Source organism: Lissotriton helveticus, chromosome 3_1, assembly GCF_964261635.1.
Source record: "Lissotriton helveticus chromosome 3_1, aLisHel1.1, whole genome shotgun sequence".
Taxonomy (NCBI): Eukaryota; Metazoa; Chordata; class Amphibia; order Caudata; family Salamandridae; genus Lissotriton; species Lissotriton helveticus.
This window is the reverse complement of record NC_136061.1, coordinates 1053641999-1053664534: the sequence shown is the minus strand read 5'-3', so window position 1 is coordinate 1053664534 and position 22536 is coordinate 1053641999.

Genomic DNA, 22536 nt, shown 5'->3' with positions numbered 1-22536 from the left:
AAAGCATGCTGTGCACTTCCATGCACAGCATGGCAGGCACTGCGTGGTGCCTGCCATGCTGTGCATGGAACTGCAGGGGGGGTACCATAGGTACCCCCCATGTGCACCCCCCACCCCCCGGAGACCCTGGGGGCCCACAATGGGCCCCCGCAGGGATTCTCCGCATGCCTTTCAGTGGCGGCATAGCCGCCACGGAAAGGCATTCACAATTGCCCATCATAATGTGGCTAGCGGTGTCTGATAGACACAGCCACCATATTATTCCTTTTCTGCCCCGGGCCGCAAGGCGACTGGGGCGGAAAAGCGGCGGACGGTCTTTCCGTCCGCGGAGGTCCCCCCTGCCATACTAATATGGTGGGGGGAATTCAAATGTGGATGTCGGGCGGATTGCCCCCGCCAGGCTGGCAGTGGATACCGCCAGCCTGGCGGGGGCAATCCGCCCAACATCATAATGGGCCCCTAAGTGTCGTTGTTTCGGTCTCTATGCATTTGTCCATTAGCCATCTTTAGGGCTATCATAAATTTAACAGTTCACCCCTAGTAAAACATGAAATAAATAATTACCATGCGTGAATTTAACCCTTTCCATGTGTCGGACGCTCCCCCGGCCATCCGACGTCACGGTGGGCGTGTGCGGAGGATGGCCGGGGACCGTCCTGACCACGCCTAGTCATAAATCACCCGCACCGCGGCAGAATTCCAGCCGCGGTCAACGGGTTAAACTATACATTCCATTATTTATAGAAAATAATTGATACACCCATGCAAAAAAATTATCATTTCTCAATTGACAATATTTCACATCAATGAAGTTAAGAATATCTCAAGATGCATATATTATGTAACATCCTTAGAACTAAAAGAGATTTCTATCCACAAGAGCACAGACATTGATTCTAATGTGTCTGATTTTATCAAAACCATGATTTTCATAGATCAATTCTAATTAGGCTCTATAGTTTAATCCAGAACCAAACATCATAGTATTGCATATACATTATTTTGAGATTGATTTGTACATGAAATAAAGAGAATATATTGTTAAAAGTCATCTTATGGAGGCATCGCCATCGTCCATAAGAACACCATCAAAATCACGACCAGCTCCGACGATACCCTTACAACCGCCGAACACCTCCACTTCCAGATCCACACCGACCCCAGAACCACACTTAGAGGCACCCTCATCTACAGACCACCAGGAACCCATAAACAATTCAGTGAAGTCATCACTGACTTCATTAGTCCACATGCCCTCGCCTCCGAGAACTACATTCTACTAGGAGACCTCAACTTCCACCTGGAAAAGAAAAACGACAACAACACCACCACCCTTCTGGACAACCTGGCCAATCTCGGCCTCAAACAACTTGTTGACACCCCCACCCATGTAGCCGGACATACGCTCGACCCAATCTTCACCTCCAGCAAACACATCTCCTTCGATCACACCACAGCTCTCCACTGGACGGACCACTGTTGTGTTCACTTCAGCTACAAAACAACCTCGACCCACAACCCCCCACAACCTATCCCCCAGAGAAAATGGAACAAAATCACCACCGACCAACTCCTCACATCGCTCAACCAGAACCCACCCGCCGTCTCATCGGACCCAAACCAAGCTGCCATCAAATTCAAACAATGGATCACTCACAGCGCTGACGAATTAGCACCCTTGAAAAACCATCACACCAAACAAGACAACAAAAAGGCCCCCTGGTTCAACGATGACCTCAAGAAATCCAAGAAGCTATGCCGCACTCTCGAGAAAACTTGGAGAAAAAACCCAACCACCGACAACATGACCGCCTTCAAGTCAGCCACCCGCAAACACCACCAGCTGATTCGATCCTCCAATAAATCAGCATTCAAGGATCGACTCGACAACAACGCCCATAACAGCAAAGAGCTCTTCAACATCGTTAAGGAATTCACCAACCCCACCACAGCCTCAAACGACATCACTCCCTCCCAAGACCTCTGCGACTCGTTATCCTCCTTCTTCTACAACAAAATTGCCGACATACATAACAGCTTCGAAAACAATTCCAACGAACAACCCTCTCCACCGCCCCCAGGACCTAACCAGCCCTCCAACCACCTCAAAGCCTGGAACCCAATCACCACTGAAGACACCAACCGCCTAATGAATTCCATCCACTCTGGCTCGCCAACCGACCCATGTGCCCACCACATCTACAACAAAGCAGACTCCATCATCGCACCCCATCTCCATGACATCATCAACTGTTCCTTCCCAGAAAGTTGGAAACATGCCGAAGTCAGCGCCCTCCTGAAGAAACGCACAGCAGACCCCTCTGAACTTAAAAACTACCGCCCCATATCCCTCCTCCCATTCCCGGCCAAAGTCATTGAGAAAGCCGTCAATAGCCAACTCGCCACCTTCCTGGAATCCAACAACTTTCTCGATCCATCACAATCCGGCTTTCGAGCCAAACACAGCACCGAGACCGCCCTCATCGCAGCAACTGACGACATCCGAACACTACTGGATAACGGAGAAACAGTGGCCCTCATTCTACTTGACCTCTCCGCCGCCTTCGACACTGTCTGCCACAGCACCCTCATACAACGCCTCAGCAACATTGGCATAAAAGGTAAAGCCCTGGACTGGATCATCTCGTTCCTCGCCGGAAGAACCCAGAGAGTACGCCTCCCCCCATTCAAATCAGAGGCCACCGAAGTCATCTGCGGTGTACCACAAGGATCATCACTTAGTCCCACCCTCTTCAACGTCTACATGAGTCCACTCGCCTCCATCGCGCGCCAACACAACCTCAACATCATCTCCTACGCTGACGACACCCAGCTGATCCTTTCCCTCACCAAAGACCCCAACACCGCCAAAACCAATCTTCACGAAGGCATGAAAGAAGTTGCCATATGGATGAAAAACAGCCGCCTAAAACTTAACTCAGATAAAACGGAAGTGCTCATCCTAGGATCATCCCCCTCTGCCTGGGACGACTCATGGTGGCCTTCGGACCTGGGCTCCGCACCCATACCCACAGACCACGCACGCAACCTAGGCTTCATCCTAGACTCCTCCCTCTCGATGGCCAGACAAGTCAACGCAGTCTCATCCTCCTGCTTCAACGTACTCCGTATGCTCAAAAAAAATTCCATTGGATCCCCACCGAGACAAGAAAGACTGTCACCCACGCACTGGTTACGAGTCTACTCGACTACGGAAACACCCTCTACGCCGGAATCACAGCCAAACTATAGAAAAAACTCCAACGCATCCAAAACGCATCGGCGAGACTCATTTTGGACATCCCTCGCCAAGATCACATTACCGGCCACCTGAAAGACCTCCACTGGCTTCCCGTCAACAAGAGAATAACATTCCGTCTCCTCACCCACGCACACAAGGCCCTCTACAAACTAGGACCCGAATGCCTCAACACTCGACTATCCTTCTACACACCCAACCGCCAACTAAGATCCTCCAATCTAGGCCTCGCCGCAGTCCCGCGCATCCAAAGGTCCACCATGGGAGGAAGATCCTTCTTCTACTTAGCGGCCAAATCCTGGAACTCACTCCCCACTCACCTCCCCCTCACACAGAACCACATCTCCTTCAGAAAAGAACTTAAAACCTGGCTATTCGATAAATAATGAACTCCCTCCCCAAGCGCCTTGAGACCCTCTGGGTGAGTAGCGCGCTATACAAATTTGTGAACTTGAACTTGAACTTGAACTCTTATCTTATAATTCATCAACTACAAATTGAAACAGCCACATCCTATATTTCTAAAGTCTTTTATAAAAGAGTTATGTTTTGGAGCCAGAGCAATCTCACTACCATCTTAAAATGCCTTATTTTGGATTACTTGGAAAACCTATTTCTTGATTCTCCATGAATATACAGATAGCAATCATCAAGAAGGTCCATTATAAGAGTGATATTTTACCCATCCTTACTGATCTGGTATTATAGACTTCCAAAATAGTTACATAAGAACCACTCATATTAACTATCAGTTTTTTTAACCTGATTACACATGCCCCTCGTTGTATTGTCCAGCTCCCCTCCCCGCTCCCGCCTCCCAGCTGTCCAGCCCTCCCCGACCCCTACTTAATGGCGGCCACTGCGGGGACAGGCGAGCAAGACCACTGACTCATTGTCAGTGAAATTGCTCTCCCACCCTCGCAGCTCCACCATTAAGTGAGGTGCCCCTGCCCCTGCACTCTTGAGTGTTGGTGATCGAGGCCCTCCTCCACCCGCAGGTTACCCTGCACCTCATCCCTGGTGGTCCAGTGGACCTCTGTCTCCTTTCTCTCACTCTGCTCCTTCACTCGGTTTTCTACTCTTTCTATCTTTCACCTTTCTGCACCTTTCTGCATCTCTGCTCTTTTGTGCCTTATTTCTGCCCATTTTCCCTTTCTCTCCTTCTGCTCCTTCACTCATCTTCTCTTGTTTTTCTACCCTTTCTATCTTTCACCTTTCTGCACCTCTGCTCTTTTGTGCCTTATTTCTGCCCATTTTCACTTTCTCTCCCTCTGCTCCTTCACTCGTTTTTCTACCCTTTCTATCTTTCACCTTTCTGCTCTTTTCTGCATCTCTGCTCTTTTGAGCCTTATTTCTGCTTATTTTCCCTTTTTCTTTATCCCTTCTTTCCTCCCTTTACCTTTCCCCGCCACTGCTGCCCCCGCCGCCCCTCTGCCCGAGCGCGACCGGCCCAATCCAGCTCCCCTCCCCGCTCCCGCCTCCCAGCTGTCCAGCCCTCCCCGACCCCTACTTAATGGTGGCCACTGTGGGGACAGGCGAGCAAGACCACTGACTCATTGTCAGTGAAATTGCTCTCACACCCTCGCTGCTCCACCATTAAGTGAGTTGCCCCTGCCTCTGCACTCTTGAGTGTTGGTGATCGAGGCCCTCCTCCACCCGCAGGTTTCCCTGCGCCTCATCCCTGGTGGTCCAGTGGAGCTCTGTCTCCTTTCTCTCACTTTGCTCCTTCACTCGGTTTTCTACTCTTTCTATCTTTCACCTTTCTGCACCTTTCTGCATCTCTGCTCTTTTGTGCCTTATTTCTGCCCATTTTCCCTTTCTCTCCCTCTGCTCCTTCACTCGTTTTTCTACCCTTTCTATCTTTCACCTTTCTGCTATTTTCTGCATCTCTGCTCTTTTGTGCCTTATGTCTGCTTATGTTCCCTTTTTCTTTATCCCTTCTTTCCTCCCTTTACCTTTCCCCGCCGCTGCTGCCCCCACGGCCCCTCCCCCCAGCGCGACCGGCCCAATCCAGCTCCCCTCCCCGCTCCCACCTCCCAGCTGTCCAGCCCTCCCCGACCCCTACTTAATGGCGGCCGCGGGCTGCGGGCACGCCGCTGGTGCACCGAAGGCGCGTCAAAGGCAAGCACGTCTGCGCCCGTCTGCGACCCGTCCGCGACCAGCACCAGGAACCCTGGATCTCCGCCCCGCCAACGCTATGACCCAGCAGCACTCCACGCACTCAACCCAGGCTGCAACAACAACTGCAAGCTAGCATCACCAGCCGACACCCATGGACCCTTCAGCTGTCACCGCTGCCGGCCCACCTGCAGCACCACCAAGAACACGGATCCAGCACAACCCGCCCACAAGAACACAACCGAACCGAAGACCCTGCAATGCATTCTCCTCAACGTCCGATCCCTCCACAAACACGCCACAGAAATCTGGGACCTACTTGACAGCACCACCCCAGACGTAGCATTCTTCACCGAAACCTGGACCAACACCACCTCGGGACCGGACATCGCCATCACCATCCCCCAAGGATACAAGATCTCCAGGAAGGACTGCCCTTCCCACCCAGGAGGAGGAATCGCCATCGTCCACAAATCCAGCCTCTGCCTGAGCACACTCCCTGACGAGTCCACAGAACTGATGGAACACCTTCACTTCAAGATACTGGCCAGCCCCACCTCTGCCCTCCGAGGAACCCTCATCTACCGACCCCCTGAACCCCGCGGACCCTTCGCCAACTCCATCACGGACATTATCTCCCCGCAGGCCATCGTATCCATCAACTACACCTTGTTGGGAGAGCTCAACTTCCACCTCGACAATCAACTGGACCCCAACACCACATGCCTCCTGGACAACCTCCACAACATTGGACTCCGTCAGATCGTGACCGAGCCCACGAACTCAGCAGGACACACCCTCGACCCCCTCTTCACTACAGGAAACTCCATCACCTTCAGCCACACCACAGAACTCCCATGGACCGACCATCGTTGCGTCCACTTCACCTTCAGAACACCCACCATCCACAGACACCAGCACCTGCTTCCACAAAGAAACTGGACCAAAATCACCGACGACCAGCTCACCTCCTCACTCAACAACTCCACCCCAACCATCGTGGAAAACGACGACCCCAACACCGCAGCCCGAACCCTGCATAGATGGATCTCGGACAGCACCAACACCATAGCCCCCCTCAAGAAAAACAACAATACCCGTGCCAAGAAAGCCAGATGGTTTACCACCGAACTTCGAGAATCCAGGCGCACATGCCGCCGCCTCGAAAAGGCCTGGAGAAACACCAAATCCACAGAAGCCCACAACAACTTCAGAGCCGCCACCAACGCCCACCATCAACTCATCAGAGAAACGAGGAAAAAAGCGATTGAAGACAGAATCTCCACCCACGCACACAACAGCAAGGAACTCTTCAGCATCATCAAGGAGTTCGCCCAACCCACCAGCGAGTCTACCGACATCCCTCCCTCACAAGACCTCTGCGACAAACTCAGCACCTTTTTCCACCACAAAATCAAGAGCATCTACGACAACTTCGACAAAGACAACCAACACACTGAACCCTCACCAACCACCCCTGACACCAGGAAACCAGCGATTGATGACTGGACAGCCCTCACCACCGAAGACACACTGAAGACAATGAAGTCAATCCACTCAGGGGCCCCCATGGACCCCTGCCCCCACCACATCTTCAACAGAGCCGCCGACACCATCGCACCCATGCTCTGCCACACCATCACCCGCTCCCTGGCGACTGCCTCGTTCCCCGACGACTGGAAACACGGCGAGGTGAACCCCCTCCTAAAGAAACCCTCAGCGGACCACACCGACCTCAAAAACTACAGACCCGTCTCCCTGCTCCCGTTCCCAGCGAAAGTCATCGAGAAAGCCATCAACAGCCAACTCGCCACATTCATTGAAGAACACAACATCCTCGACTCCTCCCAATCCGGCTTCAGAAAAAAACACAGTACGGAAACCGCCCTCCTCGCCGCAACAGACGACATCCGCACCCTACTGGACAAAGGAGAAACAGTAGCCCTCTTCCTCCTCGACCTATCAGCGGCGTTCGACACAGTCTCCCACCGCACCCTAATACGCAGACTCTATGACGCAGGAATCCAGGACAAGGCCCTCGACTGGATCTGCTCCTTCCTCTCCGGCAGGACGCAGCGGGTCAGACTCCCCCCATTCCTCTCGGACCCCACACCTACCACCTGCGGAGTCCCCCAGGGCTCCTCCCTCAGCCCGACGCTCTTCAGTGTCTACATTGCTCCACTTGCCCCCATCGTCAGAACCTACGGACTCAACATCGAGTCATACGCAGACGACACCCAGCTCATCCTCTCCCTATCCAACGAGCCCAACACCGCCAGACGCAACTTTTGAGAAGGCATGGAAGCCGTCGACAAATGGATGAAAAACAGCTGCTTACAACTAAACACCAACAAAACAGAAGTACTCATCATGGGCCCAACCCCCGACGCCTGGAGCGACACCTGGTGGCCCACCGCCCTCGGGAACCCGCCAGCCCCCACAGACCACGCACGCAACCTGGGAATCATCCTGGACTCCGAGCTCAAAATGGACCGCCAGATCAACTCTGTCTCATCTTCCTGCTTCCACACCCTCCGCCTCCTTCGTAAGACCTTCAAATGGATCCCCCTCGAACACCGAAAGACAGTCACTCACGCCCTGGTCACCGCCAGACTCGACTACGGCAACGCACTCTACACCGGAATAAACAAAAACCTCATCCGCAAGCTACAGAACATCAAGAACGCCGCCGCAAGACTGGTCCTCAACCTGCCAAAACACTGCCACATCTCCCAGCACCTGCGCACACTTCACTGGCTCCCCGTCGAGGCTAGAATCACCTTTAAGATGCTCACCCACGCACACAAGGCCCTCCACGGCACCGGACCAGCATACTTGAACAGCCGACTCAAATTCCATGCACCGCAAAGGACCCTACGATCAGCCCAGCTCTCCTACGCCGTGGTCCCCTGCACCAGAAAGACCAGATCGGGAGGCCGCTCCTTCTCCATCCTCGCTGCCAAAGCATGGAACGCCCTTCCGCTCCACCTCAGACAGACAACATCGCTCCCCATCTTCGCAAGAATCCTCAAAACCTGGCTCTTCGACAGACCCCCTCCTTGATGGAATGGAACCTGCACCCCCCCCACCCCTAGTGCCTTGAGACCCTTACGGGTGAGTAGTCGCGCTTTAACAAACCCCTGATTGATTGATTGATATTGTCCATCTTACGCATACAAATATGGACCTATACTTTCTGTTATAGCAAATGTGACGTAATCAAAAAGGAAACAAATACCTGAATGGTGTTTCCAAAGATTACATCAGTTTGAGCTTATTTATCTTTATCTATATGTGTATTAGTCATTTAATCTCCTTACCTACTTTGTTTAAAGTGAATAATCGTCAAAAGATACAGGTAAGTGAACTCCGGTGTTTTTTGGACGGTGTAATTAAATTTCCAGTCCCCAGCAACTTCTCAATTGAAGGACTTTATTAAAAAAAAAATGACATGTAATTTGAGGCAATATTAAGTTTAAGTTAATATGGAACCAGGCATTAAATATATATGGCCCTATCTTTTCTAAGTCATACCTGTTAAGTTTTGTAGCGCAGCGAAAATTCGGCAGTCTGCAGTCGGATTAGTATCAACCCGACTGCCGGTTTGACCTCACATTTATACTTTGTTTCAAGATCAAAAGAGGACTAGCCTCATGCATCTCCTTAGTAATGAATCTCACTGTGGCGGCCATCTTGGACACCCTTTTTACTATTGATATATTACTGTTTATATACGGAGTGTTTGTTCTTATTAAATTATGGGGCAATTTGGCATGAATTATATCCTCCACTTTTATACTTGACGATAGAAATAATTTTAAACTACTATTAGTATATGTTACTTGTGTACAGTACAAATATTTTTCACATCTTATAATGTGATTCAAACGTGAGTTATACAATGATTAAAGCCACTTAAAAAAACACATTAAATGTACACGTACTGAAATTCAAAAAAATCATATTCTATTAACATCTACATTTCAAATTGAATAAATTTAATCCATGCAATGTACATAATTTATATCGCTACGAATATCCAACATTTTTGATACAGATGCATATTTCTGAAAGGGAATAATCATATAAATTACTCATATAGTTACATCAATCAGATTGTGTGTATAACCGCTTATTTTTATATACATGATCCGTCAATTTGAAAATTTACTAAATTTTTTCATATAAATCACAACTATGATTCTGAGTTTTATTCTACACAAAACTTGGCTCCTGATTTTAGGAATGTACAGCTTTTCAATCATTCAATCAGACATAGGTACACATTGTTATACATTCAAATAGATATCATAAAGCGTATAACGAACTAAACATCATAACATATTCGTGACTTTTCTTATCAGTCTGATGTCTTTTCATCAACTTTGCTGACACCAACATCTATTAACATATAATCCTTTTAAGAATAGCTATTATCTAAACTGAACTATAGTACATAATGAATTATCAGTTTGTTTCATCTCTCATCGTTATTTATCCATAAAAGGAAATAAAATACTGATTGTACTAAAGGTGTTTTATTTATTTTAGATTGATGTTGTCTCTCGTAATCATACCTAAGGACCTCAATTCTCTTTATCTCATGGCATATGTGTGAGCCCACACAATTTATAGCAAAAGATATTTCGGTCACATATATTTTACTTAAGACATGCTAACGCATGCCACTCTGATGCGGAGTTGAGGCCTCTATTAACCAGGTCAGTGTGACAGCCTTCTTTTATTGACAATGTTTGTTCTACATTATTTTGTCTCCTTGAGGGTTTCACTACTTCAATTACCCACCAACGCATTTTTTTTTCTGAATGTCCGGTTCTTCGGTAATGGTCTACCAGTGGGGCATTATCTCCACAATACCTAATACGTGACTGATGCTGAAGGATGCGTATTTTCACTTTCTGTATTGTTTTGCCAATATAATGTAACCCACATAGGCACTGGATACAATAAATGACATTAGATGTGTTACAATTGGAAAACATTTTTAAAGTGATCGAAATATCATTAATCACACATGTTTTAACCGTTTGGATGGTATTGCATGCCAAACACATATTGCATCTGTGATGACCTATTAAAGGTGTCAGTTGTCTCATGTTGTCTACTGTATTCCCTTTGTTCTCACTATATGCATGAACTAGGTGTCTTGTAAGCTCGTACCTCTTTTAAAAGAGAAGATGGGTTTTTGCTCAAGTCCCGAGACACCTTTTAGTAGACTCCAATGCTTAGTGACAATTTTTTTAATGGAATTTGTATGGGTGCCAAATGTTGATACACACACCAATTGGGGGTCCTTTGGGCAATCTTTAACAGTTAACAGGGCTCCTCGATCATTATACCAAGCTTGTTTCATAGATCTTTTTAGTAATTTAGACGGATAACCCCGTGCTTGGAGTTTATCTTTTAATTTCTTCGCCTCAAAGAAATAGTCATCTTTAAAGGTACAATTCCTACGCAAACGTAAGAACTGTCCAAATGGCAATCTGTCTTTTAGTGCCTGTGGATGTTGACATTTGTAATTTAACAACGTATTTCTGGATGTCAGTTTTGTATATAGCATGGTATATAGATGGTTAGTCGCATCATTCTTGATTGTAATATCTAGAAAGTTCACTTTATCAGTGTCAGATTCAAGCGTGAACTGCAGATGTGGACTTATTGCATTTAGCCACACATGGAAAGCCTGTAATAGTTCTTTAGAACCTCGCCATATAAGAAAAACATTGTCTATATATCTCAGCCATTGTCTGATATTGGCTGAGTAGGGATTAGACGCTTGGAGAATATATTCATTTTCAAAAGCTGAAACATAAATGTTAGCAATGTCCGGAGCATAAACTGCCCCCATAGCGATAATAAATAAACTAAAACTGATGTATTGTCTTTTTATTAATAAAGTTGCAGAACGAAGATCGATTTGACATATACGTATCAATTGTATTCTATAATTCTTGAAATTTTGGAAACACCATTCAGGTATTTGTTTCCTTTTTGATTGTCACATTTGCTATAACAGAAAGCATAGGTTCATATTTTAATGAGTAAAATGGACAATACAACTAGGGGCATGTGTAAACAGGTTAAAAAACACATAGTTAATATGAGTGGTTCTCATGTAACTAATTAGGCAGTCTATAATACCAGATCAGTAAGGATGGGTAAAATATCACTCTTATAATGAAACTTCTTGAGGATTGCTATCTGTATATTCATGGAGAATCAAGAAGTAGGTTTTCTATGTAATCCAAAATAATTGCCAGGCATTTTAAGATTGTAGTGAGATATGTGTATTCACCATTGCTCTGGCTCCACAACATAACTCTTTTATAAAAGACTTTAGAAATATAGGATGTGGCTGTTTGAACTTGTAGTTGATGAATTATAAGTTAAAATGACTTTTAATAATATATTCTTCTTAATTTCATGTACAAATCAATCTTAAAATAATATATATGCAATACCATGTTGTTTGGTTCTAGATTAAACTATAGTGCCTAATAAGAAAAGATCTATGAAAATCATGGTTTTGATAAAATCAGACACATTAGCATCATTGTCTGTGCTCTTGTGGATAGAAATCTCTTCATGAGTTCTAAGGATGTTACATAATATATGCATCTTGAGTTATTCTTAACTTCATTGATGTAAAATGTTGTCATTTGAGAAATTATACTTTTTTTGCACTGGTGTATCAATTATTTCCTGTAAATAATGGAATGTATAGTTTAAATTCAAACATGGTAATTATTATTTATTTCATGTTTTACTAGAGGTCAACTGTTACATTTATGATAGTCCTGAAGATGGTCTCATGGACAAATGCAGAGACCGAAACGTCGACATTTACACTCTCTTATGGAAAATAATGTACAATGAGAAGAAGTGTTTACAATAGTGACATTGAAGGATTATACAATTGTATTTATTTTCCTCTTGTTACATTGTTTGTATAACTGTGTAGTACCCTTGATAAATTTTAAAAGATCAAACTTTCTTCTATATATACACCCGTGTCTTGAATATTTATTGTTTTGTGATTGGTTCATTGGTTCTAATGTCCTCACGAGGAGCAAAAATATTTCTTAGATAAAAGACATTTGAATAATATCTCTCTAGCGAGTTTATCAATAATTCTTGCAGTTAAAAATATATATCAAAAGCAATAGAACAGAGTATTCTAAATAAATCCCTTGAAGGCGCTTTTTACCCGTTTATTTGATTTGCCCAAGCCGTCAAGGGAAGATTGGGTTTCCCATTACATTCAATCCTGCGCCAATGCAGACACTTTTGCACCATGGTGCAAGGGTGCCATCAGGGCGGGGGATGATTATTTTTGTGCAGGAAGGGAAAACCTTACTGCACAAAAACAATCACAAGAGGCTTTTTCCTCTTTCTATAAAAAAGGAGGAGAAATAAAGATATATCTACTCGCGGTGCCTCCCTTACTCGTCCTCTAGGGAGGCGTACGTTTTTGGAGTTGCCTCAGAATGATCACTCTTAACCATTTTGAGGAAGGTGTTGGACACTAAACGGGTTACATATACTATTCCCACTCCACAATCTAAACGATTTTGAGGAAGATGTTGGACACTAAATAGGTTACATTTAAGGCCTTGTTATGAATTTGGCAGTCCTGTGGACTGTTTTATCTTCAGTGGCGGTCTGAGCGCACTGAGCTCTGCGGTTCGACCACCATATTACTAGTTGGGGGATCAGCTTTTCGAAGACTGACGCTGGATCACGGAGACCTCCAGCAGACCACTGACTGCTGAGTTCACAGAAACGGGAAAGGCAACTGCCATAAGGCAGTACAGGGGAGCTGAACTACCATGCATGTTACGAGTTGCCTGATCCATGAGCGGACTGTGGCGGTCCGACCGCCTGCTTCAAGGTTGCAGTGACGATGGATTTGGGGTGCGTACTCACCCCTTTGTTCTACTTCCGGGTAGATTCCAACGTGGATCCCTTTCTTCTGGTCCCCCCTTCCCAGCAGGATTCTCTCCCAGAGGATTATGACCCTTTTTGCTACGATCTTCAGGTGAGTCCATTTTTAACCATATACCCATTGCCAGGACTGGCCACATATGGGCTGAGCCCCTGTAAAGGGTACATGTTGTTTTTCCACATATACCCTGCATATGTTTACATCTGACCAATATGCAGTCAAAACACACACACAGGCATTGATATATTAGTATGAAAAACTCACCACTGCTACGCGATCCCCACCTCCTCACTTCTGGCCCTGTGACCAACTCTTAATATGCCGGTCTGTGGACCACCAGCGCCATGGGCTGCTGGCGGGAGCTGACGCGGTACTACGGTAGTCGAACCGCCAAACTTATATTAAGGCCCTTACTATTCCCACTCCAACCTAAACCAATTTGAGGAAGGTGTTTGAAATTAAAGAGGTTACATTATCATTCCCACTCCAACCTAAACCATTTTGGCGAAGGTTTTGGACTCTCGAGGGTTTACAATTACTATTCCTACTCCAATCTAAACTTTGTGGGGGAAGGTGTTGGACTATCAAAGGGTTACATTTACTATTCCCACACCAATCTTAACCATTTTGAGAAAGGTGTTGGACAAAAAAAAGGTTGAATTTACTATCCCAACTCCATAGTAAAATATTTAACACATTTTTTTAAAGGAAATTAATAAAATACCTTATAACACACTCTTACCTCATAACTAGTGGCAATATAATTTATAGTGCAAATTATCTACATAAATAATTATTATTAATTGATAACATTAAATAAAGAATGCATTACATTCAATATTATTGCTAAATAATTAAAACATAATATAATTTTTTTAATTATCTTCACAATTACCTACTTTATAAAACTTAAATTTTTCTCTAAATAATGTTTATTACAAAACATGATTTTTTAAAAATATTTCTAAACATAATTTTTCAAAATATATATTAATTGCATGCACAACCTAAAAAGTAAAACCCACACTAAAATGACAGACAAAATGTATTTATAATTTAATATTTACTTATATGCAAATTAATTAATACGTTAAGTAAAATTGATTCCTAAACTAAAACTATCTAACCATAAACTTACCATAACATCCATACAATTACTTATTGTAATTAAATTTGAATAAAGGCACTATACATTTGAAATATACACGTTAACATTAGTAAATAATTCCCTAAAAATTGCACATTTTTCAAACAGAAAAAACATGATATTTTCAATAAACAATTATCATTCTAAAACATGTTAAAAATGTACAAAATGTTTTTAGTATTCCCCAAAATTATTGACTTACATACATACAATTCTAGATTTCTTCTGTACATATCACAGAAAATGTACATAAGTACAAAGATTTTATTTGGAAAAAAACATGGTTGCAGAGCGTTGCAAGGTGCCATTTCCAGGAGGTGTCATGCTGCCAAAGCGATGCATTGGTTCTAAAGGGCTGTGAAGCAACAATGCAAGCACCTGTATCTTTGAGGCTGCTGTCAACGAGGGATTTACAATGCGAGGGCCTGAGTTGGGAATGCCTTGTGTCGCAGCAGTTCTGATGTGGGCTACGAGCTCAAAGCGGAGTCCTTGTGTTGGAATGATCCATGCAGCAGAGGCGAGCCATCAATTCTACTGGATCCAAAGATGGCTGGCAGAGCACCTTCATATCCACTTCCAAGGGTCCAGGACTGGGGTGGCACCACTCGGCAGGGTAGAACTCACAGTTGCATAGTACAGCTGCTGGTTACAAGAGACTAGCCCTTGGAGTCACACTGGTGGTTCTGGGTACAGGTTGCAAGTCTAGTCCTTCTCACCCAGGCAAGAGGGTACCAGTTCAGCGCAGCAGTCCTTCTCACCAGCAGCCCAGCTGAGTGGTAGTCCTTTAAGCAGCAAAGCAGGCCTTCTTCCTGGCATAGTCCAGATGTGTACTGAAAAGTGGATGCATGAGGTCCAGTATTAATTCCAGGTGCCTCCTTTGAAGTGGGAGAAGCTTCTCAAGGTTTCCCTTTGAATTGTGCAGGTTTCCTGCCTCTCCTGCTCCAGATTAGGGGCGGAAGAAACATGCAGAGTTTCATGCCAAGGAATTCCACTACCTGAAATTCCACAGAGTTTACATGAAAAGTCTGTGAGATTCCATGGAGTTCCGCAAATGGGCAGTTTGACTGGAAATTACAAGCGTAATGCAGAGTGGCCATAACTCCGCAGATTTTGCCAGCAGAGCACAAATTATCTCCCTCCCCTAGTCCAGACTAACTACAGTGGGTATGTAGCCCTTTGTGTGGAGATAGAACACAGCCTATTCAAGTGTAAGTATTGCTGTGCCCAGTTCAGCTGTCCCATCCTACCAGTGGTGGCCCATCCAGGTACACCTAAGCTCTCTATTGTGTGTCGCAGTCTAGTTGGAATACTCAAAGCCGGGAAACAACCTTTACAACGCAACTTTTACCACGCAGTGCCTTTACGACGCAACCATTACAACGCATGTCATTACAACGCATTGCGCTGGGGGGGCGCTCTAGGATAGGGAATAGATTTAATTTACTATCCAACACCTTCCCTACTATCCACGGGGACTGGAGTTGGAATAGTAAATTAAACTATTCACTATCCAGCACCCCAAAGCGCTATGCGTTGTAACAGCATGCGTTGTAAAAACTGCGTCGTAACAGCATGCGTGGTAAAAGCATGCGTTGTAGTGTCATACATCCCTCAAAGCCAAAGTGTCAGCTACACCGACTCATGTGACACAGAGGCAGGATGCAGGTCATAAAGGGTTAGGCAGGAAAATGCCAACTGTCTAAAAGTGACATTTTCAAAATCATAATTTAAAATCCGACTCTAACATAAGAGAGAATTTTTTCATTTCAATTCCAAAGACACCAAACATGAACTGGGTATCTTTCCCATTTGGAGGTTACAGTTAATTAAATCTAACCAATTATATCCTATAGAGAGGCAGGCCTTGTAGTAGTGAAAAATTAGGTTAAGAGTGTTTCACTACAGGACATGTAAAACCTAAAAGTGCATGTCCAATCTTTATAAATCCCCCGCACCCTGCCCTCTGGGCTGTTTGGGCCTATCCTTGGGGTGAATTATATGTATTAAAAAGGAAGGTTTGGGTCTGGCAAAAGGTTTATTATGTCAGGTGAAAATGGCAGTTTAAAACTGCACACCACAGGATGTAAGGGAGGCCTGAAAATGTTTGAAGGGCTACACAATCAGTGCTGCAGGTCTACTAGTACCATTTAATTTACAGGCTCTGGGTACAGGTAGTACCACTGTACCAAGGACGTATAAGTAAATTAAATATACCAGTTGGTGATAAGCCAATGTCACCATGTTTTAAGGACTGAGCACATGCACTCTATCACTGGTTAGCAGTGGTAAAGTACACCGGGTCTCAAGGTAGGCACATTCGAGATCAGAAAAGATGGAGGAGGAAGGCAAAAAGTTTGGATGAAGACCACCCTAAGTCTGTTAGGTCTAACATATTTTTTTAAACATTATATTCATATATAATCAAATTAATATTCACATATTTTAGTTAACCTCACACCCTTTATCCTTAAATATCCAGCATCCCTCACCCATAACATAATTACATATACATTAGTTAAAAACATTAATCAAAAATTACAAAATTCTTACCTTATTCCTATCCATGATATTCATGACACACTATTTATGTATCACAATATTTTTAATTCGATATTTTTCCAAACACGACCAATACATGCATCACATCGCCTCAACATTCACAGCTTTTCCAGCAAAGATCAGAACGCACATAGATAGCATTCAGATGGGCAAGGGTGAAATATCATCTTATTAAAATCTTGTATGAGATCTCCCTATGCTGAGTGCAGATGGAAGACTTGGCTAATCTTGAGAAGATTCTTGTCCAAATCTCCTCAGGGACATGGGTCTCTAGACGTCTATTTCAACTAGTTGTATATATAGATGGTTTTCTGTTTGGAGGTGAATTATGTGTGTATAATAATGTAATCCCCATTTTCCGTATTCTGTCATGAAACAGAGACGCAATAGGCAACCACCTTTTATTGACCTTGCATTGCAATTGTCTGTCTCTTGCCCATTGCAAAAACTGGGATAGTCCAAAGCTGACGCTGACCCAAAGACAAAATTGTTCCACACACAAATCTTTGTCTAGCAAAGTCCAATCCATGAACAGGTCGCCTAATTTCATGAGGTTCCCACCATTCCATATGTGAATCTGCATGACGATAAGCCTGGAGGGAAAACAGGGTTAAAGTGATCAGTCATTGGGGAAGGGAATGTAGAAGTGTGGCTTTATTTTTTACTTTTGAGAATGGCCAAATAGTCCAACGGTACTGCAATTGAAATAATTGTTTTGGATTCTTGCATCCTGTGTTTATGGGGCTGCCGCAATAAGTATGATGGCAGTGGGGCCAAACAATAGAATTTCTCAACTGCAACCCATGGCACTGTGGTCTGTATTTGATGCTGCATAGATTAAGCTTTCAGTGTTTGGGAGCCTGCCCACACCCCCTTCCATCCTGGCTTTTTGTATAACATTGATCAAGGCACTATACAAGCCCTGTTTTTCCAGATAAAAGGCAGAAATCTATTTCGGTTTGAGTAATTGTAGCTTTTGGAAATTTGAGCGGCTGTGCTTGTACCCCATATAGGCATATGGGGGTAAAATTAGCTTTGATGCTAGCCAACTGGCCCGACCAAATAGTTTTAAACATCTCCTATCTATACAGATCTTTGGAAAAAACAACTATCAGGGGCCGTATATTGTACTGATAAACGTTCTTCGCCTCTGTTGTCAAAAAAAGATCCTAGATAGTGAATGCTGTTCATATTCTATTGGAACCTACAGCTTGTACTAGTGAGTCAGTCAAAATAGCTTTATTTGGCTGTCAATCCAGCCATAAAAGCATAATTCATAAAACTAACAATAAAACTCGCTTCATTGCTAAAAATATCAAATAAGTACAAAAATAAACTATAAAATATACAATTAACAAGTGATGGGTGAAAATGATTTCATCAACCATATCCAATGTACATTTATCCCTGTTTTTTACATACCAGTTGCTAGACCATATCTTTTCCTAGTGGCTAAAGAGCTTATAATAAAGTTAGGCACCGCAGAGAAAATTTGAGGAGTATCTTACATTTGCAAGAAGAAAAAAGCTTCGGAGTACCGGGACCAGCTTGTACTAATTCTTTGCTGGCACCTTCTGCATCTGACATTCCCATTGCTGACAATTTTGAGTAATTGTCTTTAAATCCATAATCATTTGTGAAGTTCTCCAACTCTTGTAAAAATGCTGGGATTGAGTTCTCGAGTTCCTTTAAGAAGCAAACAACAGGCTCCCATAGAGTTCGATGGGAGTCCGAGCGAACAGAGTCCTTAAGCATGCGGCTGCATCGTACTCGCTTGTTCGGCTCCAGGAGCACGATTCCCTTGTAAAGCTCTCCGGATCAGTGTCGTATGGAGGGATTTCCTAGCGAGATTGTAATTGGGCCCTAAGGGTTATACAATTTAAGTTACTAAATTAATTAAGAGTTATAATTCAGATTACTTTAAGTGTTAGAAAAATTAAATATATTTACATTTGTTTCATTTAAATTAAATGAATTGTAGGTACTCCGGAAACCTACCAAATACAGGCATTTTGTTTTTTTTCAGTAGGGTTAGTTTAGTCACTTTATTTACATCTATTTTAATTTAAAGAAAATAAAATTTGAAAAATAGTTAAGGATGAGGACATAGTTATTACCAGGACAAGAATAGGATTAGTAATTGAAGTAATTTAATGTCAACTTGTTTTAACTATAAGCAAATGGTTGCTACTAGCATTGCTGGGGGGTTAGAATTATCCAAGTAGCATTAGGAATAAGTTAAAAATGAATGAGTAATTACATTGTACTGTATTCATTAAAATTAGTTTAGGGTTATAGTAAACATTACAGTAAGGTTATGATTTAGAGAGATTTGTGAAAGGGGATTCCAGGTTGGTGTTGCTTTCATCGATCACTGAATGTTTCCATACCAATAATACCAATAATGCCCTACAAGTATCAAAACAATGCATAAAATGGACAATTTCCTCACAGGTTTCCTGGAGATTGGCTGCATTTGGGCCAAGTTCAGTCAGCACCCAGTGAATTGTACCAACACTTACCCTGGGCATTGCTGAAAACTAGACACCTGGGGATTCCAGAGGGGTATGGCATGCATGGAATCCAGCAAAGCTTGCTGCCCTCAAATTCATAAACATCCAGCTTAGAGTAATACTCCTAACATTCTGCATTTCCAAATTTTACGATAAAATTGATACACATTATGTATTATTGGGCCTACCACAAGTGCTAGAAATGCATTACAATTGTGACCATGTGCAAACCATACTGGCACTATAATAACTTCACATGGTCACAATTTGTAATAATTCATTTATGGTAGAATAGGTGTTCCCACAAGTTTTGGGTATTGTTTTCATCAGGAGTATTTGGACTGACCATTGTTGTACTTGTGCTGTTAGCTGCTATTTTCACAGTTTCTGTCACACAAATATGAATTTAATTTTCGCATACGGTTACGATGTTTGTACGGACTTCTGCGGAAGAAATGTTTACATTCAAGGGGCATTTTGGGAAAGAGAATGTGCTGAGTTCCTCACAAGTCATATCAACATGGATTTCCCCTGTTTTCTGTTTTTCAGAAGTGCCTGAATTTGGTTGGTTTCATGAGTGCAGGAAGACCCAGGTTCAAATATGGCAGCTAACCACATTTAAAAAAATGGACTCATGTGGAAGGTGGGTTCAAGACCCTTCTGTGTTCACGGTTTTGGGCTTTTTCTTTTCTGGGCTAAAGGCTCACCCACACACGCCTGACATAGTTTTTATTGGGAATAATGTGGTAATACTGCTTTTGTTGTTTCCACAGATTCCACCCATCACAGATAGGTGAGAACATTAGGTGATTTCACCCAAACTTTGACATTTGCAGGACATTCTGAGAGACAGAAGTGGGGATATTATCTGGGAAACGACAAACCCTGAGTAATTTAAATTCCCCAATGTTTCTGAAAAAATGGTGCAGGTTTGGGCTGGATATCTTATAGGGAAAAAGAGCATGAAAGGTTTTGAGCAAACTGCCCGGAAAGTCTCACAAAGGGCTCAGCAAAGAGGGTAGCGGGATGGGGCGTTATTTCAATCTCAGTTTTTAAAGGATCCAAAAAAGTCCCCTACCAACTGCGGAGTCCCTCAGGGTTTCATAATGTCCCCTGTGATCTTTACCCTCTACATGCTACATGGAGCCATGCTCTACTCATAGATAACAGCATTAAGATTCACCACTACACTTATGATACACAATTCTGCTTGAAAATCTCCTCTGCTTCAGACATCCAACACCTCAAACACTTCCTACATATCATTCAGACTTGAGTGTCCAGTGCCTACTTGATGCTCAACCCAACCAAGACTGAATTACTATTATTTGCCAACAACAAAAAACAAGAAACTGTACAAAACTGACTCAATGAGCCTTTATGGTTTCTAACCACACCTTTCTCCAAATGTCAAGCCACTTATACCCTGGACATCAACCACACCCTTAAAGAACACATTGCCCAAAAAATACAAAGACAGCCTGGTACCAGTTCTCACTTCTAACGAACGTAAAATTGTTTTTTCCAGAAAAAGACTTCAGAACTGCTGTGCAGGCTCTTGTACTCTAGCATTTGAATGATGGCAACACCATGCTCCATGGCCTCCCAGACTCCATGCTGGTGCAACTTCAGGGTATCCTACTTGCCACAGCATGTTTTACCTAGGGCCAGACATATGATTACATTGCTGCCACCCTGATGGAAGTCCATTGGATCCCGTTTCGCAAACCACAACATCTTCGAAACCAGCTGTATCATGTGCAAAGCCATCATCAGCTCTTCCAGATAAGCTCACCATCTCTCGTGGTTCTTTGCAGGCCCACAGCAAGGACACTATCAGACTACAGACTAAGAAGTGTAAAAAGAAAAATCAAGGCAACAGTCCTTTTCCATCTATGTACCCAGAATTTGGAACAGCATCCACCATCCATTAACACCACCGATTTAGGAAAGAATTAGGAGACTCACCTCTTAAAGAACATTACATAAGAAAGCATTAATCTTCTGCAAACCAGCTATGACTTGTTGAGTTGATGCTTGTCTTTGGCTTTGTGCAGCGCTCTGTTGCCTTTTGTCTAGGTTCTTGCTATAGAAATACCACATACCAATGTGCATATTTACATATTTTGGCAGAAATATTATGGTTCAGAGTAAATATTAAATAAATGGGTATGGTTTGGTGTAAAGCATTGCTTAAGAAAAGGGTACCTTTTGGTTATCATCTGCTCCTAGCCTACAGTTGTTCACAATTCATACAAAAACAGACTCATGCTAAGTCACTGGCCTCAAACACACCAACCACTGACACTGTTGTAAACACTGAGTTGCAGCTTATAACACTCATCCGTTGTGTTGAAAGCAGAATTTCTGATTTTTCGTAGACCACTGCCAATAGCACATCCCCCCTGTCTCCTTGGCAACTATCTAAATTATTCTTATGAACTTAAACTCCTAAACTCTCTCAGTCCCTTTTTCAGCCCATCTCCCAGGAGTGTCAGGGAAGATAGCACCGCTGTTGCCCTAACTACACCCAACAGTAATTTCTACTTTTGTTGTTGTGCTGTCCATGCTACATGTGTTTGAGGGAAAATGCGTTTGCTGCTGTTGTGCTGTGCCTGTTCCATATGGGCTAGTGAGATAACCTTTCCAATATTCCATACCCAAAACTGTTGGCTTGGCCAATGCATGTTTTATTAGTTTTGTGAACACTTTGAAGTTTAGTAAAAAAAATTATTAAAATCTACGTGTTTCAGTTCAAGTAAATGTGCAAATACTATGCTTGGTGGATCCCCAGACCACACATGTATTGCAAGAAAGGCATTCCTGTCCAATAGAAGAGATTTGAGAAGACAAACGCAGAATATGGCGCCAGTGACTGTGGAGCTGTGATTGCAAAACATGAATTAATTCACGTTCACGAGCTATGAGCTGAAATAGATATATCTCATTACAATGTTTTCAACAGCGCGTTGAA